This window comes from Aythya ferina, assembly GCF_964211825.1.
Source record: "Aythya ferina genome assembly, chromosome: 3".
Lineage (NCBI taxonomy): Eukaryota > Metazoa > Chordata > Aves > Anseriformes > Anatidae > Aythya > Aythya ferina.
Genome location: NC_140298.1, coordinates 2921550 through 2944544, shown reverse-complemented (window position 1 = coordinate 2944544; position 22995 = coordinate 2921550). Strand labels below are relative to the sequence as shown.

At 52.3% G+C, this 22995-nt stretch overlaps 4 long non-coding RNA genes across 4 annotated transcripts in view; 1 reads left to right on the top strand and 3 right to left on the bottom strand.

Annotated features, from left to right (window-relative positions):
* LOC311434427 overlaps positions 1 to 22995 on the top strand; it is a 452952-nt gene that overhangs the window by 189301 nt on the left and 240656 nt on the right. The gene's annotated exons all lie outside the window — the stretch shown is intronic.
* LOC311434686 lies at positions 1212 to 1943 on the bottom strand. The gene is made up of 2 exons (XR_014691644.1): positions 1568 to 1943; positions 1212 to 1488 (listed from the first exon to the last, which is right to left on the bottom strand). It is a non-coding gene; the product is annotated as an uncharacterized lncRNA (long non-coding RNA).
* On the bottom strand, positions 8627 to 9358 carry LOC311433952. The gene is made up of 2 exons (XR_014691111.1): positions 8983 to 9358; positions 8627 to 8903 (listed from the first exon to the last, which is right to left on the bottom strand). It is a non-coding gene; the product is annotated as an uncharacterized lncRNA (long non-coding RNA).
* LOC311435288 lies at positions 22213 to 22944 on the bottom strand. The gene is made up of 2 exons (XR_014692035.1): positions 22569 to 22944; positions 22213 to 22489 (listed from the first exon to the last, which is right to left on the bottom strand). It is a non-coding gene; the product is annotated as an uncharacterized lncRNA (long non-coding RNA).

Sequence of the window (22995 nt, the reverse complement as noted above, 5' to 3'; positions counted from 1 at the left end):
ACACCTCGCTCAGGGAAGACCCCCACGTGTCGCCTTCAGAAAGCCTTCGACACCCTCCACCTCGTGCTCCCATCAGCAGATTGAAGAAGGTGAGAGGGAGCGGCTGACGGAAGACTGCTCTATCCAGAGCGTGGGGTCTACTGTGAAATTTTCCACTGAGATTGTGTCCGTTTCTGAGGATTGTATTTCAAGGAACACACACACCAAGCAGAAAGCACCCAAGGAACCCAGGAAGCGATGCTAAGAACGACCCTTCTCAGGATCAGACTTTTAGGAAACATGGTCTCTAAGGAAGGATTAACCATTGGATTACTGGACTAAGGCTTTAATGTCAAGAGCAGGCAGAACCGAGCTGTGGAGAAGGCTGCTGCAAATAAAAAGCGAGCAAACCTCTCCCCAGGCCATAGATGTGGGACAAGGAAGAAAGGACTTCTGTTGCAGCAAAGGGACTTTAGTTTAGGTGTTACTGTGTGGTGCTTTTACTTGGGTGGGCAGCCGAGTTCCAGCCCGGCCGCTCTCTCACTCCCCCTCCTGAAAGGGAAAGGGAGAGAAAATCCGATGCCAAGGGCTCAAGGGCTGAGATAAGGACGGGGCGATCACTCAGCAGGTATCGTGATGGGCAAAGCAGACTCAAGAGTAGGGAGACAGTAAGATTTTTCCCCCCCGGTGCACCCTCTCCCACCTCCTCCCCCCGAGCGGCTCAGGGGAGCGGGGCAATGGGGGCTGCGGTCAGTCTGTAGCGCTTTGTCTCCGCCGCTCCTTCTCGGTCGCTCTCTGCCCCTGCTCCACCGGGGTCTCCTCCGCGGGCTGCAGCGTGGAACCCTGCTCCACCGTGGTACACCATGGGCTGCAGGGGGACAGCCTGCTTCACCGTGGTCCTCAGCACAGGCTGCAGGCTCCGGCGCCTGGAGCACCTCTCCCCCTCCCTCTTCACTGACCTTGGCGTCTGCAAGGCTGTTTCTCATTCCTCCCTCTCTCCCAGCTGCTCTTCCGCAGCAATTTTTTATTTATCTTTTTAACCTTTCTTAAATCTGGCCTCTCAGAGGCGCGCACAAACAACAGCGCTTCTTGGGCTGGCTGTGGCCAGCAGCGGGCCCTTCTCTACCATGGCGCAGTTTCTGGATTCTTCTCGCAGAACCCACCCTGATGGCCCCCCCGCTCCCAAAACCTTGCCACGTAAACCCAGTACATGAGGCAAGAGAACTCGGAAATGGTTTGAAAGAGATTTATAGCAGCATGACAGAACATGGCACCTCCCAGTAGAAAAAAGACAGCTCTACAGGAAATGATCGGTTGGCAGATTGAAAACAAACAGAAGAATGTGCTTCTTCATACGTCAGGCACGGAGCTGTCGGTCTGGCTGCAGACATGGGAGATGCCAAAAAGCGCCTCACTGTAGAAAACACCAAAAGCTGCACGATGAAGAACTCCTCAAGGGCCGTAGTGAAGAAAGCACCCAAAGCTGCACGATGAAAAACTTCTCAGGGCCTGGAATGAGAGAACAGAAACACCAAATGTTAGAAGACGAAGCACTTCTCAAGGGCTGGAAGGTGAAAACAACACCAACATTGGCATGATGAAGAACTCCTCAGGGAAAACGCGGAGAAGAACCCCAAAGGCTGGATGGTGCAGAACTCCTCAGGGCCGCAGTGAAGAAAACACCAAATGCTGCTCGACAAAGCAATCCTCAAGGGCCAAAGTGAAGAGAACCAGAAAAGCTGCATGATGAAGAGCTCCTCAGGGCCGTAGCGAAGAACACACCAAAAACTGCTCAAGAAGGCACTCCTCAGAGGCTACAGTGGAGAAACACCAAAAGCTGGACGATGAAGCTTTCCTAAAGTGGAAACGTGGTGAAGAGATCCCGAAAAGCTGAACGATGAAGAACTCCTCGTGGGCCGCAATGAAGAATACGCCAAAAGCTGCACGCAGAAGCACTCCTCAGGACCTAGAATGAAAAAAAAAAAGCACCAAATGTTAGAAGATGAAGCACTCCTCAGGGGCTGGAAGGGGAAAACAACACCAAAATTGTCGTGATGAAGCTCTCCTCAGGGAAAACACGGCGAAGAACCCCAAAGGCTGGATGGTGCAGAGCTCCTCAGGGCCGAGTAGAACAAGAAAACACAAGCTGCACGATGAACTCCTCAGGGCCGTAGTGAAGAAAAGACCACAAGCTGCACGATGACGCATTCCTCCGGAGTCGCAAAGTGAAGAGAAGCCCAAAAGCTGCGCGATGAAGAACTCCTCAGGGACCACAAGGTGAAGAAACGCCAAAAAGCTCCACGAAGAATTACTCCTCAAGCGCCACAGTGAAGAAAATGCAAAAAGCTGATTGATGAAGCACTCCTCTGGGGAAACGTGGTGTGGGGAAAACCCCCAAAAGCTGCACGATGAAGAGCTCCTCAGCGATGTAGTGAAGAAAATAGCAAAAGCTGCTCAAGAAGGCACTCCTCAGAGGCTGCAATGGAGAAACACGAAAAGCTGGACGATGAAGCTCTCCTTAGAGGAAACATGGTGAAGAGATCCCAAGAAGCTGAACGATGAAGAAGTCCTCATGGGCCGCAATGAAGAATACGCCAGAAGCTGCACGCAGAAGCACTCCTCAGGACCTAGAATGAAAAAAAAAAAGCACCAAATGTTAGAAGATGAAGCACTCCTCAGGGGCCGGGAGGGGAAAACAACACCAAAATTGTCGTGATGAAGCTCTCCTCAGGGAAAACACGGCGAAGAACCCCAAAGGCTGGATGGTGCAGAGCTCCTCAGGGCCGAGTAGAACAAGAAAACACAAGCTGCACGATGAACTCCTCAGGGCCGTAGTGAAGAAAAGACCACAAGCTGCACGATGACGCATTCCTCCGGAGTCGCAAAGTGAAGAGAAGCCCAAAAGCTGCGCGATGAAGAACTCCTCAGGGACGACAAGGTGAAGAAACGCCAAAAAGCTCCACGAAGAATTACTCCTCAAGCGCCACAGTGAAGAAAATGCAAAAAGCTGATTGATGAAGCACTCCTCTGGGGAAACGTGGTGTGGGGAAAACCCCCAAAAGCTGCACGATGAAGAGCTCCTCAGCGATGTAGTGAAGAAAATAGCAAAAGCTGCGCGATGAAGAACTCCTCAGGGACCACAAGGTGAAGAAACCCCAAAAAGCTCCATGAAGAATTACTCCTCAAGCGCCACAGTGAAGAAAATACAAAAAGCTGATTGTTGAAGCTCTCCTCAGGGAAAACATGGCGAAGAACCCCAAAGGCTGGATGGTGCAGATCTCCTCAGGGCTGCCGCAATAAGAACACCGAAAGGTGCACGACGACACCCTCCTGCAGGGTCACCCAGTGAAGACAACACCGAGAGCTGCACACAGCAGCACTCCTCAGGGGCCACGAGCAGCGCAAAGGCCGCGCCTCGCCTGTGCGCCACCATCGCCGGAGTGCCGCAGCCCCAGCACACCCAGCACCATGTCAGCCACCCTGCCCTGTGACATCTCTGCTCCATCACGGCCAGGCGCCGCCCCATTGGCCGCCTGCCTTGGCGCCTCTGGGCGCAGCCAGTAGCGAGGCCGCTGGCGCTTGTTGCTAGGCAGCATGGAGCTGTGGCAGCCGATGGGCGCCAGGAGGCCGCAGGGCGGGGCTGGCCTCCCAGGGCTGAGGCCTGGCGCAGTGCCTGGCAGGAGCCATGAGGCTTTCCCGACACCACCTCCTCTTGGAGCTCTGCCTCGCCTTGCCCCCGGCCCTCCAAGAGGCACGTTTTGGCGCTAGGAGCACGCCAACTGCTCCAGCAAGGTGGCGGCAGCATTGTGCAGGGCACACTGACATTGCCCATCAGTCGATCCCTCCTCTGTCCCCGGTGACACAGAGTACACTGCCCGCTTAGCCGTGCTGCCCACAGACCTGAAACTGGGTCCTCAGTGTCCTGCAAGGGTACAAACCAAAGCCAGTTCTGTTGACACAGCCCACAGGACTAAACTCGGTTAAACCATGCACCGTGAGAATGCCAGTCTCTTTCTTCCTCACCCAAACTGCCCGGTGCCACGTAGCTCTGGCATCAGCTTCTTGCAGAACTGGATCTTCAGTGTTCGTGCAGCTCTGCAAAGCTTCCGCTCTGCAAACTTTTGAGTCTGTGGACTGTGGAAGGACCAAGGCCCCGCTACGCAACTCGCCGTTCGATGTCGTCTTCAAAAGCAGGGGTTCTTATCGATGCAAGCCAGGTCTAGAAAGACTGCATCTTCCTGTTTGCAATTGTTAGGGGTAATCCAAGTGTGAGAAGCCTGTGGAAACATTGTATTAATGGAGCTGTTACTCCAATAGGTTAAACAGAAGATAGAGAAAGCTAGGCGTTGTGGGGCTCGTTTCCCAGAATTGTAGGGGTTGGAAGGGACCTCCAGAGATCATCGGGTCCAACTCCCCTGCCAAAGCAGGTTTCCTTATAGCAGGCTGCCCAGGTGGGCGTCCAGACGGGCCTTGAATATCTCCAGAGAAGGAGACTCCACAGCCTCCCTGGGCAGCCTGTCCCTGTGCTGCGTCACCCTCACCGTGAAGAAGTTCTTTCGCGTAGTGGTGCGGAACTTCCTGTGCTCCATTTTGTGGCCATTGCCCCTTGTCCTGTCCCCACAGACCTCTGAAAAGCGGTTGGCCATATCCCTGTGTCTCCCACACCTCAGGTATTTCTAGATAAGATCCCTTCTCAGTCTTCTTTTCTGCAGGCTGAACAGAGCCAGGTCTCTCAGCCTTTCCTCCTAGGAAAGATGCTCCAGGTCCCGTATCGTTTGTGTGGCCCTCCGCTGGACTCTTTCCAGGAGATCCCTGTCTTTTTTGTACCGGGGAGCCCAGAACTGGACACAGTACTCCAGGTGAGGCCTGACCAGGGCAGAGTAGAGGGGCAGCATCACCTCCCTTGACCTGCTGTCCGTGCTCCTTTTAATGCAGCCCAGGATCCCGTTGGCCTTCTTGGCCACCAGGGCACACTGCTGGCTCATGGCCAACCTGTCATCCACCAGGGCCCCCAGGTCCTTCTCCGCAGAGCTCCTCTCCAGCAGGTCATCCCCCAGCCTGTGCTGATGCATGCGGTTGTTCCTTCTGTTATAAGTGAAGTCTCAACTCAATCTGTATTTAGTAATAGTTATAAAAGGAATATTTATAAAAGGTATAAAAGGCAAGTAAACAGCGCTGGGTGTGCGGGGAGTCTGTGCTCCACCAACACGCACGCACAAACATCCAACATTCTAAATATACAGAACACTGCTTTTACATACGAAACCCGAGTATGCTATACATACGTACAATCAGGAAAGGTAACAAACAATCTTTTAAGTTCCACGACTTACTGAACTTGAGTACACCTATACATAGGTACAATCAGAAAAGGTAACAAACAATCCTTTAAGTTCCATGAGGTAAGAGTCTCCGTTTTCCATTCCTTTTCTTGATTACAAACAACAGTCTCCGTTTTCCATTCCTTTTCTCGATTACAAACACCAGAGAATTCCAGGGCTAGTCGTGGTAGCAATATGTCTCGCTTTAAGTTGTTAAGCAACTCGGTCTTCGGGCCTTATGTTTCCCGTGCTTCCCGCATCGAAGAAAAGCATATCCATCTCCTTTGCAAGGCCAATAGGGCCTGGGTCCAAAGGCACGTCCAGTTCACCAGGGGGCGGAACAGCAAAGGCCTTCGATGGCTGTAGCAGAAGAGGGGCCGATGGCGTAGCAGTCAGATCAGTGAAGGAGCCTGCAGCTCCCTCGCTGTCTGGCAAACCACACGTGTCTGACTGTGGTCCCACAGGGCTCTTTAAGGCCTCAGAGACTGCTCGCCAGGTGCTGAGCAATCCCACTGCAACCTTGTCGTTTTTAGTTGCAGAGTCCCACGCCTTGACCTCAATTTGGTGCCATATTTCAGGATCATAAACCGTCTGATTGTTCAGAAGGAGAATAAGCCGTAAGGTTACCAGGACAGTCTTTGTTCCTAAGGACGTATGATTCCCCATAATGCGCAACTGCTTACCAGCGAGGGGCAGCTGTGTGTGAGGCTCTGCTTCTCTCAGCTTGAGCTTCTCTCCAGCTCTGGTGCGCCCGTTTCCAGCGACTTTCAGTACGAGCTTCTCAGAACAGTTTGCTGAGTTTGGCCGAACCGATCTTCATGAGGTGATCAATGTGCCTGTTGCCGGTCCTGGTCTGCATTCTGCTAGCCTGTTCCTTTTCATTCCTTCTTTCTGCATTTTTATTGGTGACGTAACTTCATCGCATCGTGTTGCCTTTTTTTTTTTTTTTTTTTTTAATCTTGAGGACAGGCTCCCCTCTTATACCCTTCACCCCACAGCAGTCCTTTTGAAAAACAACTTTTCCTTGGTCAAACACCTTTGCAAATAACAACAGCAGCAAACACCCAGAAACTTCCATGCCTTAAGGGCTGGAGAACAAGCAACCCTGAGACTGCATGGAGTCTCCTGAATCAACCTTCTTTGTTCCCTCTAAGCTCTTTTACATTCCTGATGGCCTCATCATTAAGAGTCTACTGTTATCATTAACCACGGGGTTTGCTGACCCCCATGGCCACACTCCCACATCTCCTCCTTCTTTATTAATATCAACCATCTTCTGGACACAAATTACCACTCCATATATAACACTTCCCAGGTGCAATTTGCTTTTGTTAAGCCTCCTCTGGTTTCTTCCTGCCCAGCTCTCCAGCCTGTCCAGGTCTCGCTGAATGGCAGCACAGCCTTCTGGCGTGCCGGCCACTCCTCCCAGCTTTGTATCACCAGCGTCTGATACAGCGTATATGTATCATATACTTGCTGAGGGCGGACGCTGTTCCCTCATCAGAGTCGTTGATGAAGCTGTCGAACAAGACGGGACCCAGCATCGACCCCTGAGCTTGTCACAGGTCTCCAACCGGACTCTGCGCCGCCGATCACCACCCTCCGAGCTCGGCCAGTCAGCCAGTTCTCAACCCACCTTACTGTCCGCTCTTCTGTCCCAGGCTTTGTCAGCTTTGTTAGCAGAATATCATGGGAGACAGTAGCAAGAGCCTTTGGATTTTGTTGTGTTGTTGTTGCTTGGTTTGGAGATTCACATCACGCTCCGTGATAGAGAAGTTTAGCGCATCGGCATCCCACTGGGAAGACACAAAATGCACTCCCAAAGTCTTTCCCCGTCTCCTTAGCACTGGGGGTGCCTTAAGAGGAGAGCGGTCATGGCTGGGCCCTTGCAACGCTAGCAAATGCTATGAAAAGTTGCATTTGGCTGAAAAGTAAGTGAATGGCATGAACGTGATCTCACTATTTGAAGTAATGAGTTAAATGTCCACTCCTGCAAAAACACTCAAAGAAATAATCCAATAGGTTATGTGTAGTTAGGCAATCACAGGTGAAACTGCAACAAAGTGCCGATGGTGAGAAACAAACAACAAAGCCGTTTCCTTCTCTGACAGCGGGACACCTCGCTCAGGGAAGACCCCCACGTGTCGCCTTCAGAAAGCCTTCGACACCCTCCACCTCGTGCTCCCATCAGCAGATTGAAGAAGGTGAGAGGGAGCGGCTGACGAAAGACTGCTCTATCCAGAGCGTGGGGTCTACTGTGAAATTTTCCACTGAGATTGTGTCCGTTTCTGAGGATTGTATTTCAAGGAACACACACACCAAGCAGAAAGCACCCAAGGAACCCAGGAAGCGATGCTAAGAACGACCCTTCTCAGGATCAGACTTTTAGGAAACATGGTCTCTAAGGAAGGATTAACCATTGGATTACTGGACTAAGGCTTTAATGTCAAGAGCAGGCAGAACCGAGCTGTGGAGAAGGCTGCTGCAAATAAAAAGCGAGCAAACCTCTCCCCAGGCCATAGATGTGGGACAAGGAAGAAAGGACTTCTGTTGCAGCAAAGGGACTTTAGTTTAGGTGTTACTGTGTGGTGCTTTTACTTGGGTGGGCAGCCGAGTTCCAGCCCGGCCGCTCTCTCACTCCCCCTCCTGAAAGGGAAAGGGAGAGAAAATCCGATGCCAAGGGCTCAAGGGCTGAGATAAGGACGGGGCGATCACTCAGCAGGTATCGTGATGGGCAAAGCAGACTCAAGAGTAGGGAGACAGTAAGATTTTTCCCCCCCGGTGCACCCTCTCCCACCTCCTCCCCCCGAGCGGCTCAGGGGAGCGGGGCAATGGGGGCTGCGGTCAGTCTGTAGCGCTTTGTCTCCGCCGCTCCTTCTCGGTCGCTCTCTGCCCCTGCTCCACCGGGGTCTCCTCCGCGGGCTGCAGCGTGGAACCCTGCTCCACCGTGGTACACCATGGGCTGCAGGGGGACAGCCTGCTTCACCGTGGTCCTCAGCACAGGCTGCAGGCTCCGGCGCCTGGAGCACCTCTCCCCCTCCCTCTTCACTGACCTTGGCGTCTGCAAGGCTGTTTCTCATTCCTCCCTCTCTCCCAGCTGCTCTTCCGCAGCAATTTTTTATTTATCTTTTTAACCTTTCTTAAATCTGGCCTCTCAGAGGCGCGCACAAACAACAGCGCTTCTTGGGCTGGCTGTGGCCAGCAGCGGGCCCTTCTCTACCATGGCGCAGTTTCTGGATTCTTCTCGCAGAACCCACCCTGATGGCCCCCCCGCTCCCAAAACCTTGCCACGTAAACCCAGTACATGAGGCAAGAGAACTCGGAAATGGTTTGAAAGAGATTTATAGCAGCATGACAGAACATGGCACCTCCCAGTAGAAAAAAGACAGCTCTACAGGAAATGATCGGTTGGCAGATTGAAAACAAACAGAAGAATGTGCTTCTTCATACGTCAGGCACGGAGCTGTCGGTCTGGCTGCAGACATGGGAGATGCCAAAAAGCGCCTCACTGTAGAAAACACCAAAAGCTGCACGATGAAGAACTCCTCAAGGGCCGTAGTGAAGAAAGCACCCAAAGCTGCACGATGAAAAACTTCTCAGGGCCTGGAATGAGAGAACAGAAACACCAAATGTTAGAAGACGAAGCACTTCTCAAGGGCTGGAAGGTGAAAACAACACCAACATTGGCATGATGAAGAACTCCTCAGGGAAAACGCGGAGAAGAACCCCAAAGGCTGGATGGTGCAGAACTCCTCAGGGCCGCAGTGAAGAAAACACCAAATGCTGCTCGACAAAGCAATCCTCAAGGGCCAAAGTGAAGAGAACCAGAAAAGCTGCATGATGAAGAGCTCCTCAGGGCCGTAGCGAAGAACACACCAAAAACTGCTCAAGAAGGCACTCCTCAGAGGCTACAGTGGAGAAACACCAAAAGCTGGACGATGAAGCTTTCCTAAAGTGGAAACGTGGTGAAGAGATCCCGAAAAGCTGAACGATGAAGAACTCCTCGTGGGCCGCAATGAAGAATACGCCAAAAGCTGCACGCAGAAGCACTCCTCAGGACCTAGAATGAAAAAAAAAAAAGCACCAAATGTTAGAAGATGAAGCACTCCTCAGGGGCTGGAAGGGGAAAACAACACCAAAATTGTCGTGATGAAGCTCTCCTCAGGGAAAACACGGCGAAGAACCCCAAAGGCTGGATGGTGCAGAGCTCCTCAGGGCCGAGTAGAACAAGAAAACACAAGCTGCACGATGAACTCCTCAGGGCCGTAGTGAAGAAAAGACCACAAGCTGCACGATGACGCATTCCTCCGGAGTCGCAAAGTGAAGAGAAGCCCAAAAGCTGCGCGATGAAGAACTCCTCAGGGACGACAAGGTGAAGAAACGCCAAAAAGCTCCACGAAGAATTACTCCTCAAGCGCCACAGTGAAGAAAATGCAAAAAGCTGATTGATGAAGCACTCCTCTGGGGAAACGTGGTGTGGGGAAAACCCCCAAAAGCTGCACGATGAAGAGCTCCTCAGCGATGTAGTGAAGAAAATAGCAAAAGCTGCGCGATGAAGAACTCCTCAGGGACCACAAGGTGAAGAAACCCCAAAAAGCTCCATGAAGAATTACTCCTCAAGCGCCACAGTGAAGAAAATACAAAAAGCTGATTGTTGAAGCTCTCCTCAGGGAAAACATGGCGAAGAACCCCAAAGGCTGGATGGTGCAGATCTCCTCAGGGCTGCCGCAATAAGAACACCAAAAGGTGCACGACGACACCCTCCTGCAGGGTCACCCAGTGAAGACAACACCGAGAGCTGCACACAGCAGCACTCCTCAGGGGCCACGAGCAGCGCAAAGGCCGCGCCTCGCCTGTGCGCCACCATCGCCGGAGTGCCGCAGCCCCAGCACACCCAGCACCATGTCAGCCACCCTGCCCTGTGACATCTCTGCTCCATCACGGCCAGGCGCCGCCCCATTGGCCGCCTGCCTTGGCGCCTCTGGGCGCAGCCAGTAGCGAGGCCGCTGGCGCTTGTTGCTAGGCAGCATGGAGCTGTGGCAGCCGATGGGCGCCAGGAGGCCGCAGGGCGGGGCTGGCCTCCCAGGGCTGAGGCCTGGCGCAGTGCCTGGCAGGAGCCATGAGGCTTTCCTGACACCACCTCCTCTTGGAGCTCTGCCTCGCCTTGCCCCCGGCCCTCCAAGAGGCACGTTTTGGCGCTAGGAGCACGCCAACTGCTCCAGCAAGGTGGCGGCAGCATTGTGCAGGGCACACTGACATTGCCCATCAGTCGATCCCTCCTCTGTCCCCGGTGACACAGAGTACACTGCCCGCTTAGCCGTGCTGCCCACAGACCTGAAACTGGGTCCTCAGTGTCCTGCAAGGGTACAAACCAAAGCCAGTTCTGTTGACACAGCCCACAGGACTAAACTCGGTTAAACCATGCACCGTGAGAATGCCAGTCTCTTTCTTCCTCACCCAAACTGCCCAGTGCCACGTAGCTCTGGCATCAGCTTCTTGCAGAACTGGATCTTCAGTGTTCGTGCAGCTCTGCAAAGCTTCCGCTCTGCAAACTTTTGAGTCTGTGGACTGTGGAAGGACCAAGGCCCCGCTACGCAACTCGCCGTTCGATGTCGTCTTCAAAAGCAGGGGTTCTTATCGATGCAAGCCAGGTCTAGAAAGACTGCATCTTCCTGTTTGCAATTGTTAGGGGTAATCCAAGTGTGAGAAGCCTGTGGAAACAGTGTATTAATGGAGCTGTTACTCCAATAGGTTAAACAGAAGATAGAGAAAGCTAAGCGTTGTGGGGCTCGTTTCCCAGAATTGTAGGGGTTGGAAGGGACCTCCAGAGATCATCGGGTCCAACCGCCCTGCCAAAGCAGGTTTCCTTATAGCAGGCTGCCCAGGTGGGCGTCCAGACGGGCCTTGAATATCTCCAGAGAAGGAGACTCCACAGCCTCCCTGGGCAGCCTGTCCCTGTGCTGCGTCACCCTCACCGTGAAGAAGTTCTTTCGCGTAGTGGTGCGGAACTTCCTGTGCTCCATTTTGTGGCCATTGCCCCTTGTCCTGTCCCCACAGACCTCTGAAAAGCGGTTGGCCATATCCCTGTGTCTCCCACACCTCAGGTGTTTCTAGATAAGATCCCTTCTCAGTCTTCTTTTCTGCAGGCTGAACAGAGCCAGGTCTCTCAGCCTTTCCTCCTAGGGGAGATGCTCCAGGTCCCGTATCGTTTGTGTGGCCCTCCGCTGGACTCTTTCCAGGAGATCCCTGTCTTTTTTGTACCGGGGAGCCCAGAACTGGACACAGTACTCCAGGTGAGGCCTGACCAGGGCAGAGTAGAGGGGCAGCATCACCTCCCTTGACGTGCTGTCCGTGCTCCTTTTAATGCAGCCCAGGATCCCGTTGGCCTTCTTGGCCACCAGGGCACACTGCTGGCTCATGGCCAACCTGTCATCCACCAGGACCCCCAGGTCCTTCTCCGCAGAGCTCCTCTCCAGCAGGTCATCCCCCAGCCTGTGCTGATGCATGCGGTTGTTCCTTCTGTTATAAGTGAAGTCTCAACTCAATCTGTATTTAGTAATAGTTATAAAAGGAATATTTATAAAAGGTATAAAAGGCAAGTAAACAGCGCTGGGTGTGCGGGGAGTCTGTGCTCCACCAACACGCACGCACAAACATCCAACATTCTAAATATACAGAACACTGCTTTTACATACGAAACCCGAGTATGCTATACATACGTACAATCAGGAAAGGTAACAAACAATCTTTTAAGTTCCACGACTTACTGAACTTGAGTACACCTATACATAGGTACAATCAGAAAAGGTAACAAACAATCCTTTAAGTTCCATGAGGTAAGAGTCTCCGTTTTCCATTCCTTTTCTTGATTACAAACAACAGTCTCCGTTTTCCATTCCTTTTCTCGATTACAAACACCAGAGAATTCCAGGGCTAGTCGTGGTAGCAATATGTCTCGCTTTAAGTTGTTAAGCAACTCGGTCTTCGGGCCTTATGTTTCCCGTGCTTCCCGCATCGAAGAAAAGCATATCCATCTCCTTTGCAAGGCCAATAGGGCCTGGGTCCAAAGGCACGTCCAGTTCACCAGGGGGCGGAACAGCAAAGGCCTTCGATGGCTGTAGCAGCAGAGGGGCCGATGGCGTAGCAGTCAGATCAGTGAAGGAGCCCGCAGCTCCCTCACGGTCTGGCAAACCACACGTGTCTGACTGTGGTCCCACAGGGCTCTTTAAGGCCTCAGAGACTGCTCGCCAGGTGCTGAGCAATCCCACTGCAACCTTGTCGTTTTTAGTTGCAGAGTCCCACGCCTTGACCTCAATTTGGTGCCATATTTCAGGATCATAAACCGTCTGATTGTTCAGAAGGAGAATAAGCCGTAAGGTTACCAGGACAGTCTTTGTTCCTAAGGACGTATGATTCCCCATAATGCGCAACTGCTTACCAGCGAGGGGCAGCTGTGTGTGAGGCTCTGCTTCTCTCAGCTTGAGCTTCTCTCCAGCTCTGGTGCGCCCGTTTCCAGCGACTTTCAGTACGAGCTTCTCAGAACAGTTTGCTGAGTTTGGCCGAACCGATCTTCATGAGGTGATCAATGTGCCTGTTGCCGGTCCTGGTCTGCATTCTGCTAGCCTGTTCCTTTTCATTCCTTCTTTCTGCATTTTTATTGGTGACGTAACTTCATCGCATCGTGTTGCCTTTTTTTTCTTTTTTTTTTTTTAATCTTGAGGACAGGCTCCCCTCTTATACCCTTCACCCCACAGCAGTCCTTTTGAAAAACAACTTTTCCTTGGTCAAACACCTTTGCAAATAACAACAGCAGCAAACACCCAGAAACTTCCATGCCTTAAGGGCTGGAGAACAAGCAACCCTGAGACTGCATGGAGTCTCCTGAATCAGCCTTCTTTGTTCCCTCTAAGCTCTTTTACATTCCTGATGGCCTCATCGTTAAGAGTCTACTGTTGTCATTAACCACGGGGTTTGCTGACCCCCATGGCCACACTCCCACATCTCCCCCTTCTTTATTAATATCAACCATCTTCTGGACACAAATTACCACTCCATATATAACACTTCCCAGGTGCAATTTGCTTTTGTTAAGCCTCCTCTGGTTTCTTCCTGCCCAGCTCTCCAGCCTGTCCAGGTCTCGCTGAATGGCAGCACAGCCTTCTGGCGTGCCGGCCACTCCTCCCAGCTTTGTATCACCAGCGTCTGATACAGCGTATATGTACCATATACTTGCTGAGGGCGGACGCTGTTCCCTCATCAGAGTCGTTGATGAAGCTGTCGAACAAGACGGGACCCAGCACCGACCCCTGAGCTTGTCACAGGTCTCCAACCGGACTCTGCGCCGCCGATCACCACCCTCCGAGCTCGGCCAGTCAGCCAGTTCTCAACCCACCTTACTGTCCGCTCTTCTGTCCCAGGCTTTGTCAGCTTTGTTAGCAGGATATCATGGGAGACAGTAGCAAGAGCCTTTGGATTTTGTTGTGTTGTTGTTGCTTGGTTTGGAGATTCACATCACGCTCCGTGATAGAGAAGTTTAGCGCATCGGCATCCCACTGGGAAGACACAAAATGCACTCCCAAAGTCTTTCCCCGTCTCCTTAGCACTGGGGGTGCCTTAAGAGGAGAGCGGTCATGGCTGGGCCCTTGCAACGCTAGCAAATGCTATGAAAAGTTGCATTTGGCTGAAAAGTAAGTGAATGGCATGAACGTGATCTCACTATTTGAAGTAATGAGTTAAATGTCCACTCCTGCAAAAACACTCAAAGAAATAATCCAATAGGTTATGTGTAGTTAGGCAATCACAGGTGAAACTGCAACAAAGTGCCGATGGTGAGAAACAAACAACAAAGCCATTTCCTTCTCTGACAGCGGGACACCTCGCTCAGGGAAGACCCCCACGTGTCGCCTTCAGAAAGCCTTCGACACCCTCCACCTCATGCTCCCATCAGCAGATTGAAGAAGGTGAGAGGGAGCGGCTGACGGAAGACTGCTCTATCCAGAGCGTGGGGTCTACTGTGAAATTTTCCACTGAGATTGTGTCCGTTTCTGAGGATTGTATTTCAAGGAACACACACACCAAGCAGAAAGCACCCAAGGAACCCAGGAAGCGATGCTAAGAACGACCCTTCTCAGGATCAGACTTTTAGGAAACATGGTCTCTAAGGAAGGATTAACCATTGGATTACTGGACTAAGGCTTTAATGTCAAGAGCAGGCAGAACCGAGCTGTGGAGAAGGCTGCTGCAAATAAAAAGCGAGCAAACCTCTCCCCAGGCCATAGATGTGGGACAAGGAAGAAAGGACTTCTGTTGCAGCAAAGGGACTTTAGTTTAGGTGTTACTGTGTGGTGCTTTTACTTGGGTGGGCAGCCGAGTTCCAGCCCGGCCGCTCTCTCACTCCCCCTCCTGAAAGGGAAAGGGAGAGAAAATCCGATGCCAAGGGCTCAAGGGCTGAGATAAGGACGGGGCGATCACTCAGCAGGTATCGTGATGGGCAAAGCAGACTCAGAGTAGGGAGACAGTAAGATTTTTCCCCCCCGGTGCACCCTCTCCCACCTCCTCCCCCCGAGCGGCTCAGGGGAGCGGAGCAATGGGGGCTGCGGTCAGTCTGTAGCGCTTTGTCTCCGCCGCTCCTTCTCGGTCGCTCTCTGCCCCTGCTCCACCGGGGTCTCCTCCGCGGGCTGCAGCGTGGAACCCTGCTCCACCGTGGTACACCATGGGCTGCAGGTGGACAGCCTGCTTCACCGTGGTCCTCAGCACAGGCTGCAGGCTCCGGCGCCTGGAGCACCTCTCCCCCTCCCTCTTCACTGACCTTGGCGTCTGCAAGGCTGTTTCTCATTCCTCCCTCTCTCCCAGCTGCTCTTCCGCAGCAATTTTTTATTTATCTTTTTAACCTTTCTTAAATCTGGCCTCTCAGAGGCGCGCACAAACAACAGCGCTTCTTGGGCTGGCTGTGGCCAGCAGCGGGCCCTTCTCTACCATGGCGCAGTTTCTGGATTCTTCTCGCAGAACCCACCCTGATGGCCCCCCCGCTCCCAAAACCTTGCCACGTAAACCCAGTACATGAGGCAAGAGAACTCGGAAATGGTTTGAAAGAGATTTATAGCAGCATGACAGAACATGGCACCTCCCAGTAGAAAAAAGACAGCTCTACAGGAAATGATCGGTTGGCAGATTGAAAACAAACAGAAGAATGTGCTTCTTCATACGTCAGGCACGGAGCTGTCGGTCTGGCTGCAGACATGGGAGATGCCAAAAAGCGCCTCACTGTAGAAAACACCAAAAGCTGCACGATGAAAAACTTCTCAGGGCCTGGAATGAGAGAACAAAAACACCAAATGTTAGAAGACGAAGCACTTCTCAAGGGCTGGAAGGTGAAAACAACACCAACATTGGCATGATGAAGAACTCCTCAGGGAAAACGCGGAGAAGAACCCCAAAGGCTGGATGGTGCAGAACTCCTCAGGGCCGCAGTGAAGAAAACACCAAATGCTGCTCGACAAAGCAATCCTCAAGGGCCAAAGTGAAGAGAACCAGAAAAGCTGCATGATGAAGAGCTCCTCAGGGCCGTAGCGAAGAACACACCAAAAACTGCTCAAGAAGGCACTCCTCAGAGGCTACAGTGGAGAAACACCAAAAGCTGGACGATGAAGCTTTCCTAAAGTGGAAACGTGGTGAAGAGATCCCGAAAAGCTGAACGATGAAGAACTCCTCGTGGGCCGCAATGAAGAATACGCCAAAAGCTGCACGCAGAAGCACTCCTCAGGACCTAGAATGAAAAAAAAAAAGCACCAAATGTTAGAAGATGAAGCACTCCTCAGGGGCTGGGAGGGGAAAACAACACCAAAATTGTCGTGATGAAGCTCTCCTCAGGGAAAACACGGCGAAGAACCCCAAAGGCTGGATGGTGCAGAGCTCCTCAAGGCCGAGTAGAACAAGAAAACACAAGCTGCACGATGAACTCCTCAGGGCCGTAGTGAAGAAAAGACCACAAGCTGCACGATGACGCATTCCTCCGGAGTCGCAAAGTGAAGAGAAGCCCAAAAGCTGCGCGATGAAGAACTCCTCAGGGACGACAAGGTGAAGAAACGCCAAAAAGCTCCACGAAGAATTACTCCTCAAGCGCCACAGTGAAGAAAATGCAAAAAGCTGATTGATGAAGCACTCCTCTGGGGAAACGTGGTGTGGGGAAAACCCCCAAAAGCTGCACGATGAAGAGCTCCTCAGCGATGTAGTGAAGAAAATAGCAAAAGCTGCTCAAGAAGGCACTCCTCAGAGGCTGCAATGGAGAAACACGAAAAGCTGGACGATGAAGCTCTCCTTAGAGGAAACATGGTGAAGAGATCCCAAGAAGCTGAACGATGAAGAAGTCCTCATGGGCCGCAATGAAGAATACGCCAGAAGCTGCACGCAGAAGCACTCCTCAGGACCTAGAATGAAAAAAAAAAAGCACCAAATGTTAGAAGATGAAGCACTCCTCAGGGGCTGGGAGGGGAAAACAACACCAAAATTGTCGTGATGAAGCTCTCCTCAGGGAAAACACGGCGAAGAACCCCAAAGGCTGGATGGTGCAGATCTCCTCAGGGCTGCCGCAATAAGAACACCGAAAGGTGCACGACGACACCCTCCTGCAGGGTCACCCAGTGAAGACAACACCGAGAGCTGCACACAGCAGCACTCCTCAGGGGCCACGAGCAGCGCAAAGGCCGCGCCTCGCCTGTGCGCCACCATCGCCGGAGTGCCGCAGCCCCAGCACACCCAGCACCATGTCAGCCACCCTGCCCTGTGACATCTCTGCTCCATCACGGCCAGGCGCCGCCCCATTGGCCGCCTGCCTTGGCGCCTCTGGGCGCAGCCAGTAGCGAGGCCGCTGGCGCTTGTTGCTAGGCAGCATGGAGCTGTGGCAGCCGATGGGCGCCAGGAGGCCGCAGGGCGGGGCTGGCCTCCCAGGGCTGAGGCCTGGCGCAGTGCCTGGCAGGAGCCATGAGGCTTTCCTGACACCACCTCCTCTTGGAGCTCTGCCTCGCCTTGCCCCCGGCCCTCCAAGAGGCACGTTTTGGCGCTAGGAGCACGCCAACTGCTCCAGCAAGGTGGCGGCAGCATTGTGCAGGGCACACTGACATTGCCCATCAGTCGATCCCTCCTCTGTCCCCGGTGACACAGAGTACACTGCCCGCTTAGCCGTGCTGCCCACAGACCTGAAACTGGGTCCTCAGTGTCCTGCAAGGGTACAAACCAAAGCCAGTTCTGTTGACACAGCCCACAGGACTAAACTCGGTTAAACCATGCACCGTGAGAATGCCAGTCTCTTTCTTCCTCACCCAAACTGCCCAGTGCCACGTAGCTCTGGCATCAGCTTCTTGCAGAACTGGATCTTCAGTGTTCGTGCAGCTCTGCAAAGCTTCCGCTCTGCAAACTTTTGAGTCTGTGGACTGTGGAAGGACCAAGGCCCCGCTACGCAACTCGCCGTTCGATGTCGTCTTCAAAAGCAGGGGTTCTTATCGATGCAAGCCAGGTCTAGAAAGACTGCATCTTCCTGTTTGCAATTGTTAGGGGTAATCCAAGTGTGAGAAGCCTGTGGAAACATTGTATTAATGGAGCTGTTACTCCAATAGGTTAAACAGAAGATAGAGAAAGCTAAGCGTTGTGGGGCTCCTTTCCCAGAATTGTAGGGGTTGGAAGGGACCTCCAGAGATCATCGGGTCCAACCGCCCTGCCAAAGCAGGTTTCCTTATAGCAGGCTGCCCAGGTGGGCGTCCAGACGGGCCTTGAATATCTCCAGAGAAGGAGACTCCACAGCCTCCCTGGGCAGCCTGTCCCTGTGCTGCGTCACCCTCACCGTGAAGAAGTTCTTTCGCGTAGTGGTGCGGAACTTCCTGTGCTCCATTTTGTGGCCATTGCCCCTTGTCCTGTCCCCACAGACCTCTGAAAAGCGGTTGGCCATATCCCTGTGTCTCCCACACCTCAGGTGTTTCTAGATAAGATCCCTTCTCAGTCTTCTTTTCTGCAGGCTGAACAGAGCCAGGTCTCTCAGCCTTTCCTCCTAGGGGAGATGCTCCAGGTCCCGTATCCTTTGTGTGGCCCTCCGCTGGACTCTTTCCAGGAGATCCCTGTCTTTTTTGTACCGGGGAGCCCAGAACTGGCTACAGTACTCCAGGTGAGGCCTGACCAGGGCAGAGTAGAGGGGCAGCATCACCTCCCTTGACGTGCTGTCCGTGCTCCTTTTAATGCAGCCCAGGATCCCGTTGGCCTTCTTGGCCACCAGGGCACACTGCTGGCTCATGGCCAACCTGTCATCCACCAGGGCCCCCAGGTCCTTCTCCGCAGAGCTCCTCTCCAGCAGGTCATCCCCCAGCCTGTGCTGATGCATGCGGTTGTTCCTTCTGTTATAAGTGAAGTCTCAACTCAATCTGTATTTAGTAATAGTTATAAAAGGAATATTTATAAAAGGTATAAAAGGCAAGTAAACAGTGCTGGGTGTGCGGGGAGTCTGTGCTCCACCAACACGCACGCACAAACATCCAACATTCTAAATATACAGAACACTGCTTTTACATACGAAACCCGAGTATGCTATACATACGTACAATCAGGAAAGGTAACAAACAATCTTTTAAGTTCCACGACTTACTGAACTTGAGTACACCTATACATAGGTACAATCAGAAAAGGTAACAAACAATCCTTTAAGTTCCATGAGGTAAGAGTCTCCGTTTTCCATTCCTTTTCTCGATTACAAACACCAGAGAATTCCAGGGCTAGTCGTGGTAGCAATATGTCTCGCTTTAAGTTGTTAAGCAACTCGGTCTTCGGGCCTTATGTTTCCCGTGCTTCCCGCATCGAAGAAAAGCATATCCATCTCCTTTGCAAGGCCAATAGGGCCTGGGTCCAAAGGCACGTCCAGTTCACCAGGGGGCGGAACAGCAAAGGCCTTTGACGGCTGTAGCAGCAGAGGGGCCGATGGCGTAGCAGTCGGATCAGTGAAGGAGCCCGCAGCTCCCTCGCTGTCTGGCAAACCACACGTGTCTGACTGTGGTCCCACAGGGCTCTTTAAGGCCTCAGAGACTGCTCGCCAGGTGCTGAGCAATCCCACTGCAACCTTGTCGTTTTTAGTTGCAGAGTCCCACGCCTTGACCTCAATTTGGTGCCATATTTCAGGATCATAAACCGTCTGATTGTTCAGAAGGAGAATAAGCCGTAAGGTTACCAGGACAGTCTTTGTTCCTAAGGACGTATGATTCCCCATAATGCGCAACTGCTTACCAGCGAGGGGCAGCTGTGTGTGAGGCTCTGCTTCTCTCAGCTTGAGCTTCTCTCCAGCTCTGGTGCGCCCGTTTCCAGCGACTTTCAGTACGAGCTTCTCAGAACAGTTTGCTGAGTTTGGCCGAACCGATCTTCATGAGGCGATCAATGTGCCTGTTGCCGGTCCTGGTCTGCATTCTGCTAGCCTGTTCCTTTTCATTCCTTCTTTCTGCATTTTTATTGGTGACGTAACTTCATCGCATCGTGTTGCCTTTTTTTTTTTTTTTTTTTTTTAATCTTGAGGACAGGCTCCCCTCTTATACCCTTCACCCCACAGCAGTCCTTTTGAAAAACAACTTTTCCTTGGTCAAACACCTTTGCAAATAACAACAGCAGCAAACACCCAGAAACTTCCATGCCTTAAGGGCTGGAGAACAAGCAACCCTGAGACTGCATGGAGTCTCCTGAATCAGCCTTCTTTGTTCCCTCTAAGCTCTTTTACATTCCTGATGGCCTCATCGTTAAGAGTCTACTGTTATCATTAACCACGGGGTTTGCTGACCCCCATGGCCACACTCCCACATCTCCCCCTTCTTTATTAATATCAACCATCTTCTGGACACAAATTACCACTCCATATATAACACTTCCCAGGTGCAATTTGCTTTTGTTAAGCCTCCTCTGGTTTCTTCCTGCCCAGCTCTCCAGCCTGTCCAGGTCTCGCTGAATGGCAGCACAGCCTTCTGGCGTGCCGGCCACTCCTCCCAGCTTTGTATCACCAGCGTCTGATACAGCGTATATGTATCATATACTTGCTGAGGGCGGACGCTGTTCCCTCATCAGAGTCGTTGATGAAGCTGTCGAACAAGACGGGACCCAGCACCGACCCCTGAGCTTGTCACAGGTCTCCAACCGGACTCTGCGCCGCCGATCACCACCCTCCGAGCTCGGCCAGTCAGCCAGTTCTCAACCCACCTTACTGTCCGCTCTTCTGTCCCAGGCTTTGTCAGCTTTGTTAGCAGGATATCATGGGAGACAGTAGCAAGAGCCTTTGGATTTTGTTGTGTTGTTGTTGCTTGGTTTGGAGATTCACATCACGCTCCGTGATAGAGAAGTTTAGCGCATCGGCATCCCACTGGGAAGACACAAAATGCACTCCCAAAGTCTTTCCCCGTCTCCTTAGCACTGGGGGTGCCTTAAGAGGAGAGCGGTCATGGCTGGGCCCTTGACCAAATGGCCTTGATCTAGCAAATGCTATGAAAAGTTGCATTTGGCTGAAAAGTAAGTGAATGGCATGAACGTGATCTCACTATTTGAAGTAATGAGTTAAATGTCCACTCCTGCAAAAACACTCAAAGAAATAATCCAATAGGTTATGTGTAGTTAGGCAATCACAGGTGAAACTGCAACAAAGTGCCGATGGTGAGAAACAAACAACAAAGCCATTTCCTTCTCTGACAGCGGGACACCTCGCTCAGGGAAGACCCCCACGTGTCGCCTTCAGAAAGCCTTCGACACCCTCCACCTCGTGCTCCCATCAGCAGATTGAAGAAGGTGAGAGGGAGCGGCTGACGGAAGACTGCACTATCCAGAGCGTGGGGTCTACTGTGAAATTTTCCACTGAGATTGTGTCCGTTTCTGAGGATTGTATTTCAAGGAACACACACACCAAGCAGAAAGCACCCAAGGAACCCAGGAAGCGATGCTAAGAACGACCCTTCTTAGGATCAGACTTTTAGGAAACATGATCTCTAAGGAAGGATTAACCATTGGATTACTGGACTAAGGCTTTAATGTCAAGAGCAGGCAGAACCGAGCTGTGGAGAAGGCTGCTGCAAATAAAAAGCGAGCAAACCTCTCCCCAGGCCATAGATGTGGGACAAGGAAGAAAGGACTTCTGTTGCAGCAAAGGGACTTTAGTTTAGATGTTACTGTGTGGTGCTTTTACTTGGGTGGGCAGCCGAGTTCCAGCCCGGCCGCTCTCTCACTCCCCCTCCTGAAAGGGAAAGGGAGAGAAAATCCGATGCCAAGGGCTCAAGGGCTGAGATAAGGACGGGGCGATCACTCAGCAGGTATCGTGATGGGCAAAGCAGACTCAGAGTAGGGAGACAGTAAGATTTTTCCCCCCCGGTGCACCCTCTCCCACCTCCTCCCCCGAGCGGCTCAGGGGAGCGGAGCAATGGGGGCTGCGGTCAGTCTGTAGCGCTTTGTCTCCGCCGCTCCTTCTCGGTCGCTCTCTGCCCCTGCTCCACCGGGGTCTCCTCCGCGGGCTGCAGCGTGGAACCCTGCTCCACCGTGGTACACCATGGGCTGCAGGGGGACAGCCTGCTTCACCGTGGTCCTCAGCACAGGCTGCAGGCTCCGGCGCCTGGAGCACCTCTCCCCCTCCCTCTTCACTGACCTTGGCGTCTGCAAGGCTGTTTCTCATTCCTCCCTCTCTCCCAGCTGCTCTTCCGCAGCAATTTTTTATTTATCTTTTTAACCTTTCTTAAATCTGGCCTCTCAGAGGCGCGCACAAACAACAGCGCTTCTTGGGCTGGCTGTGGCCAGCAGCGGGCCCTTCTCTACCATGGCGCAGTTTCTGGATTCTTCTCGCAGAACCCACCCTGATGGCCCCCCCGCTCCCAAAACCTTGCCACGTAAACCCAGTACATGAGGCAAGAGAACTCGGAAATGGTTTGAAAGAGATTTATAGCAGCATGACAGAACATGGCACCTCCCAGTAGAAAAAAGACAGCTCTACAGGAAATGATCGGTTGGCAGATTGAAAACAAACAGAAGAATGTGCTTCTTCATACGTCAGGCACGGAGCTGTCGGTCTGGCTGCAGACATGGGAGATGCCAAAAAGCGCCTCACTGTAGAAAACACCAAAAGCTGCACGATGAAGAACTCCTCAAGGGCCGTAGTGAAGAAAGCACCCAAAGCTGCACGATGAAAAACTTCTCAGGGCCTGGAATGAGAGAACAAAAACACCAAATGTTAGAAGACGAAGCACTTCTCAAGGGCTGGAAGGTGAAAACAACACCAACATTGGCATGATGAAGAACTCCTCAGGGAAAACGCGGAGAAGAACCCCAAAGGCTGGATGGTGCAGAACTCCTCAGGGCCGCAGTGAAGAAAACACCAAATGCTGCTCGACAAAGCAATCCTCAAGGGCCAAAGTGAAGAGAACCAGAAAAGCTGCATGATGAAGAGCTCCTCAGGGCCGTAGCGAAGAACACACCAAAAACTGCTCAAGAAGGCACTCCTCAGAGGCTACAGTGGAGAAACACCAAAAGCTGGACGATGAAGCTTTCCTAAAGTGGAAACGTGGTGAAGAGATCCCGAAAAGCTGAACGATGAAGAACTCCTCGTGGGCCGCAATGAAGAATACGCCAAAAGCTGCACGCAGAAGCACTCCTCAGGACCTAGAATGAAAAAAAAAAAGCACCAAATGTTAGAAGATGAAGCACTCCT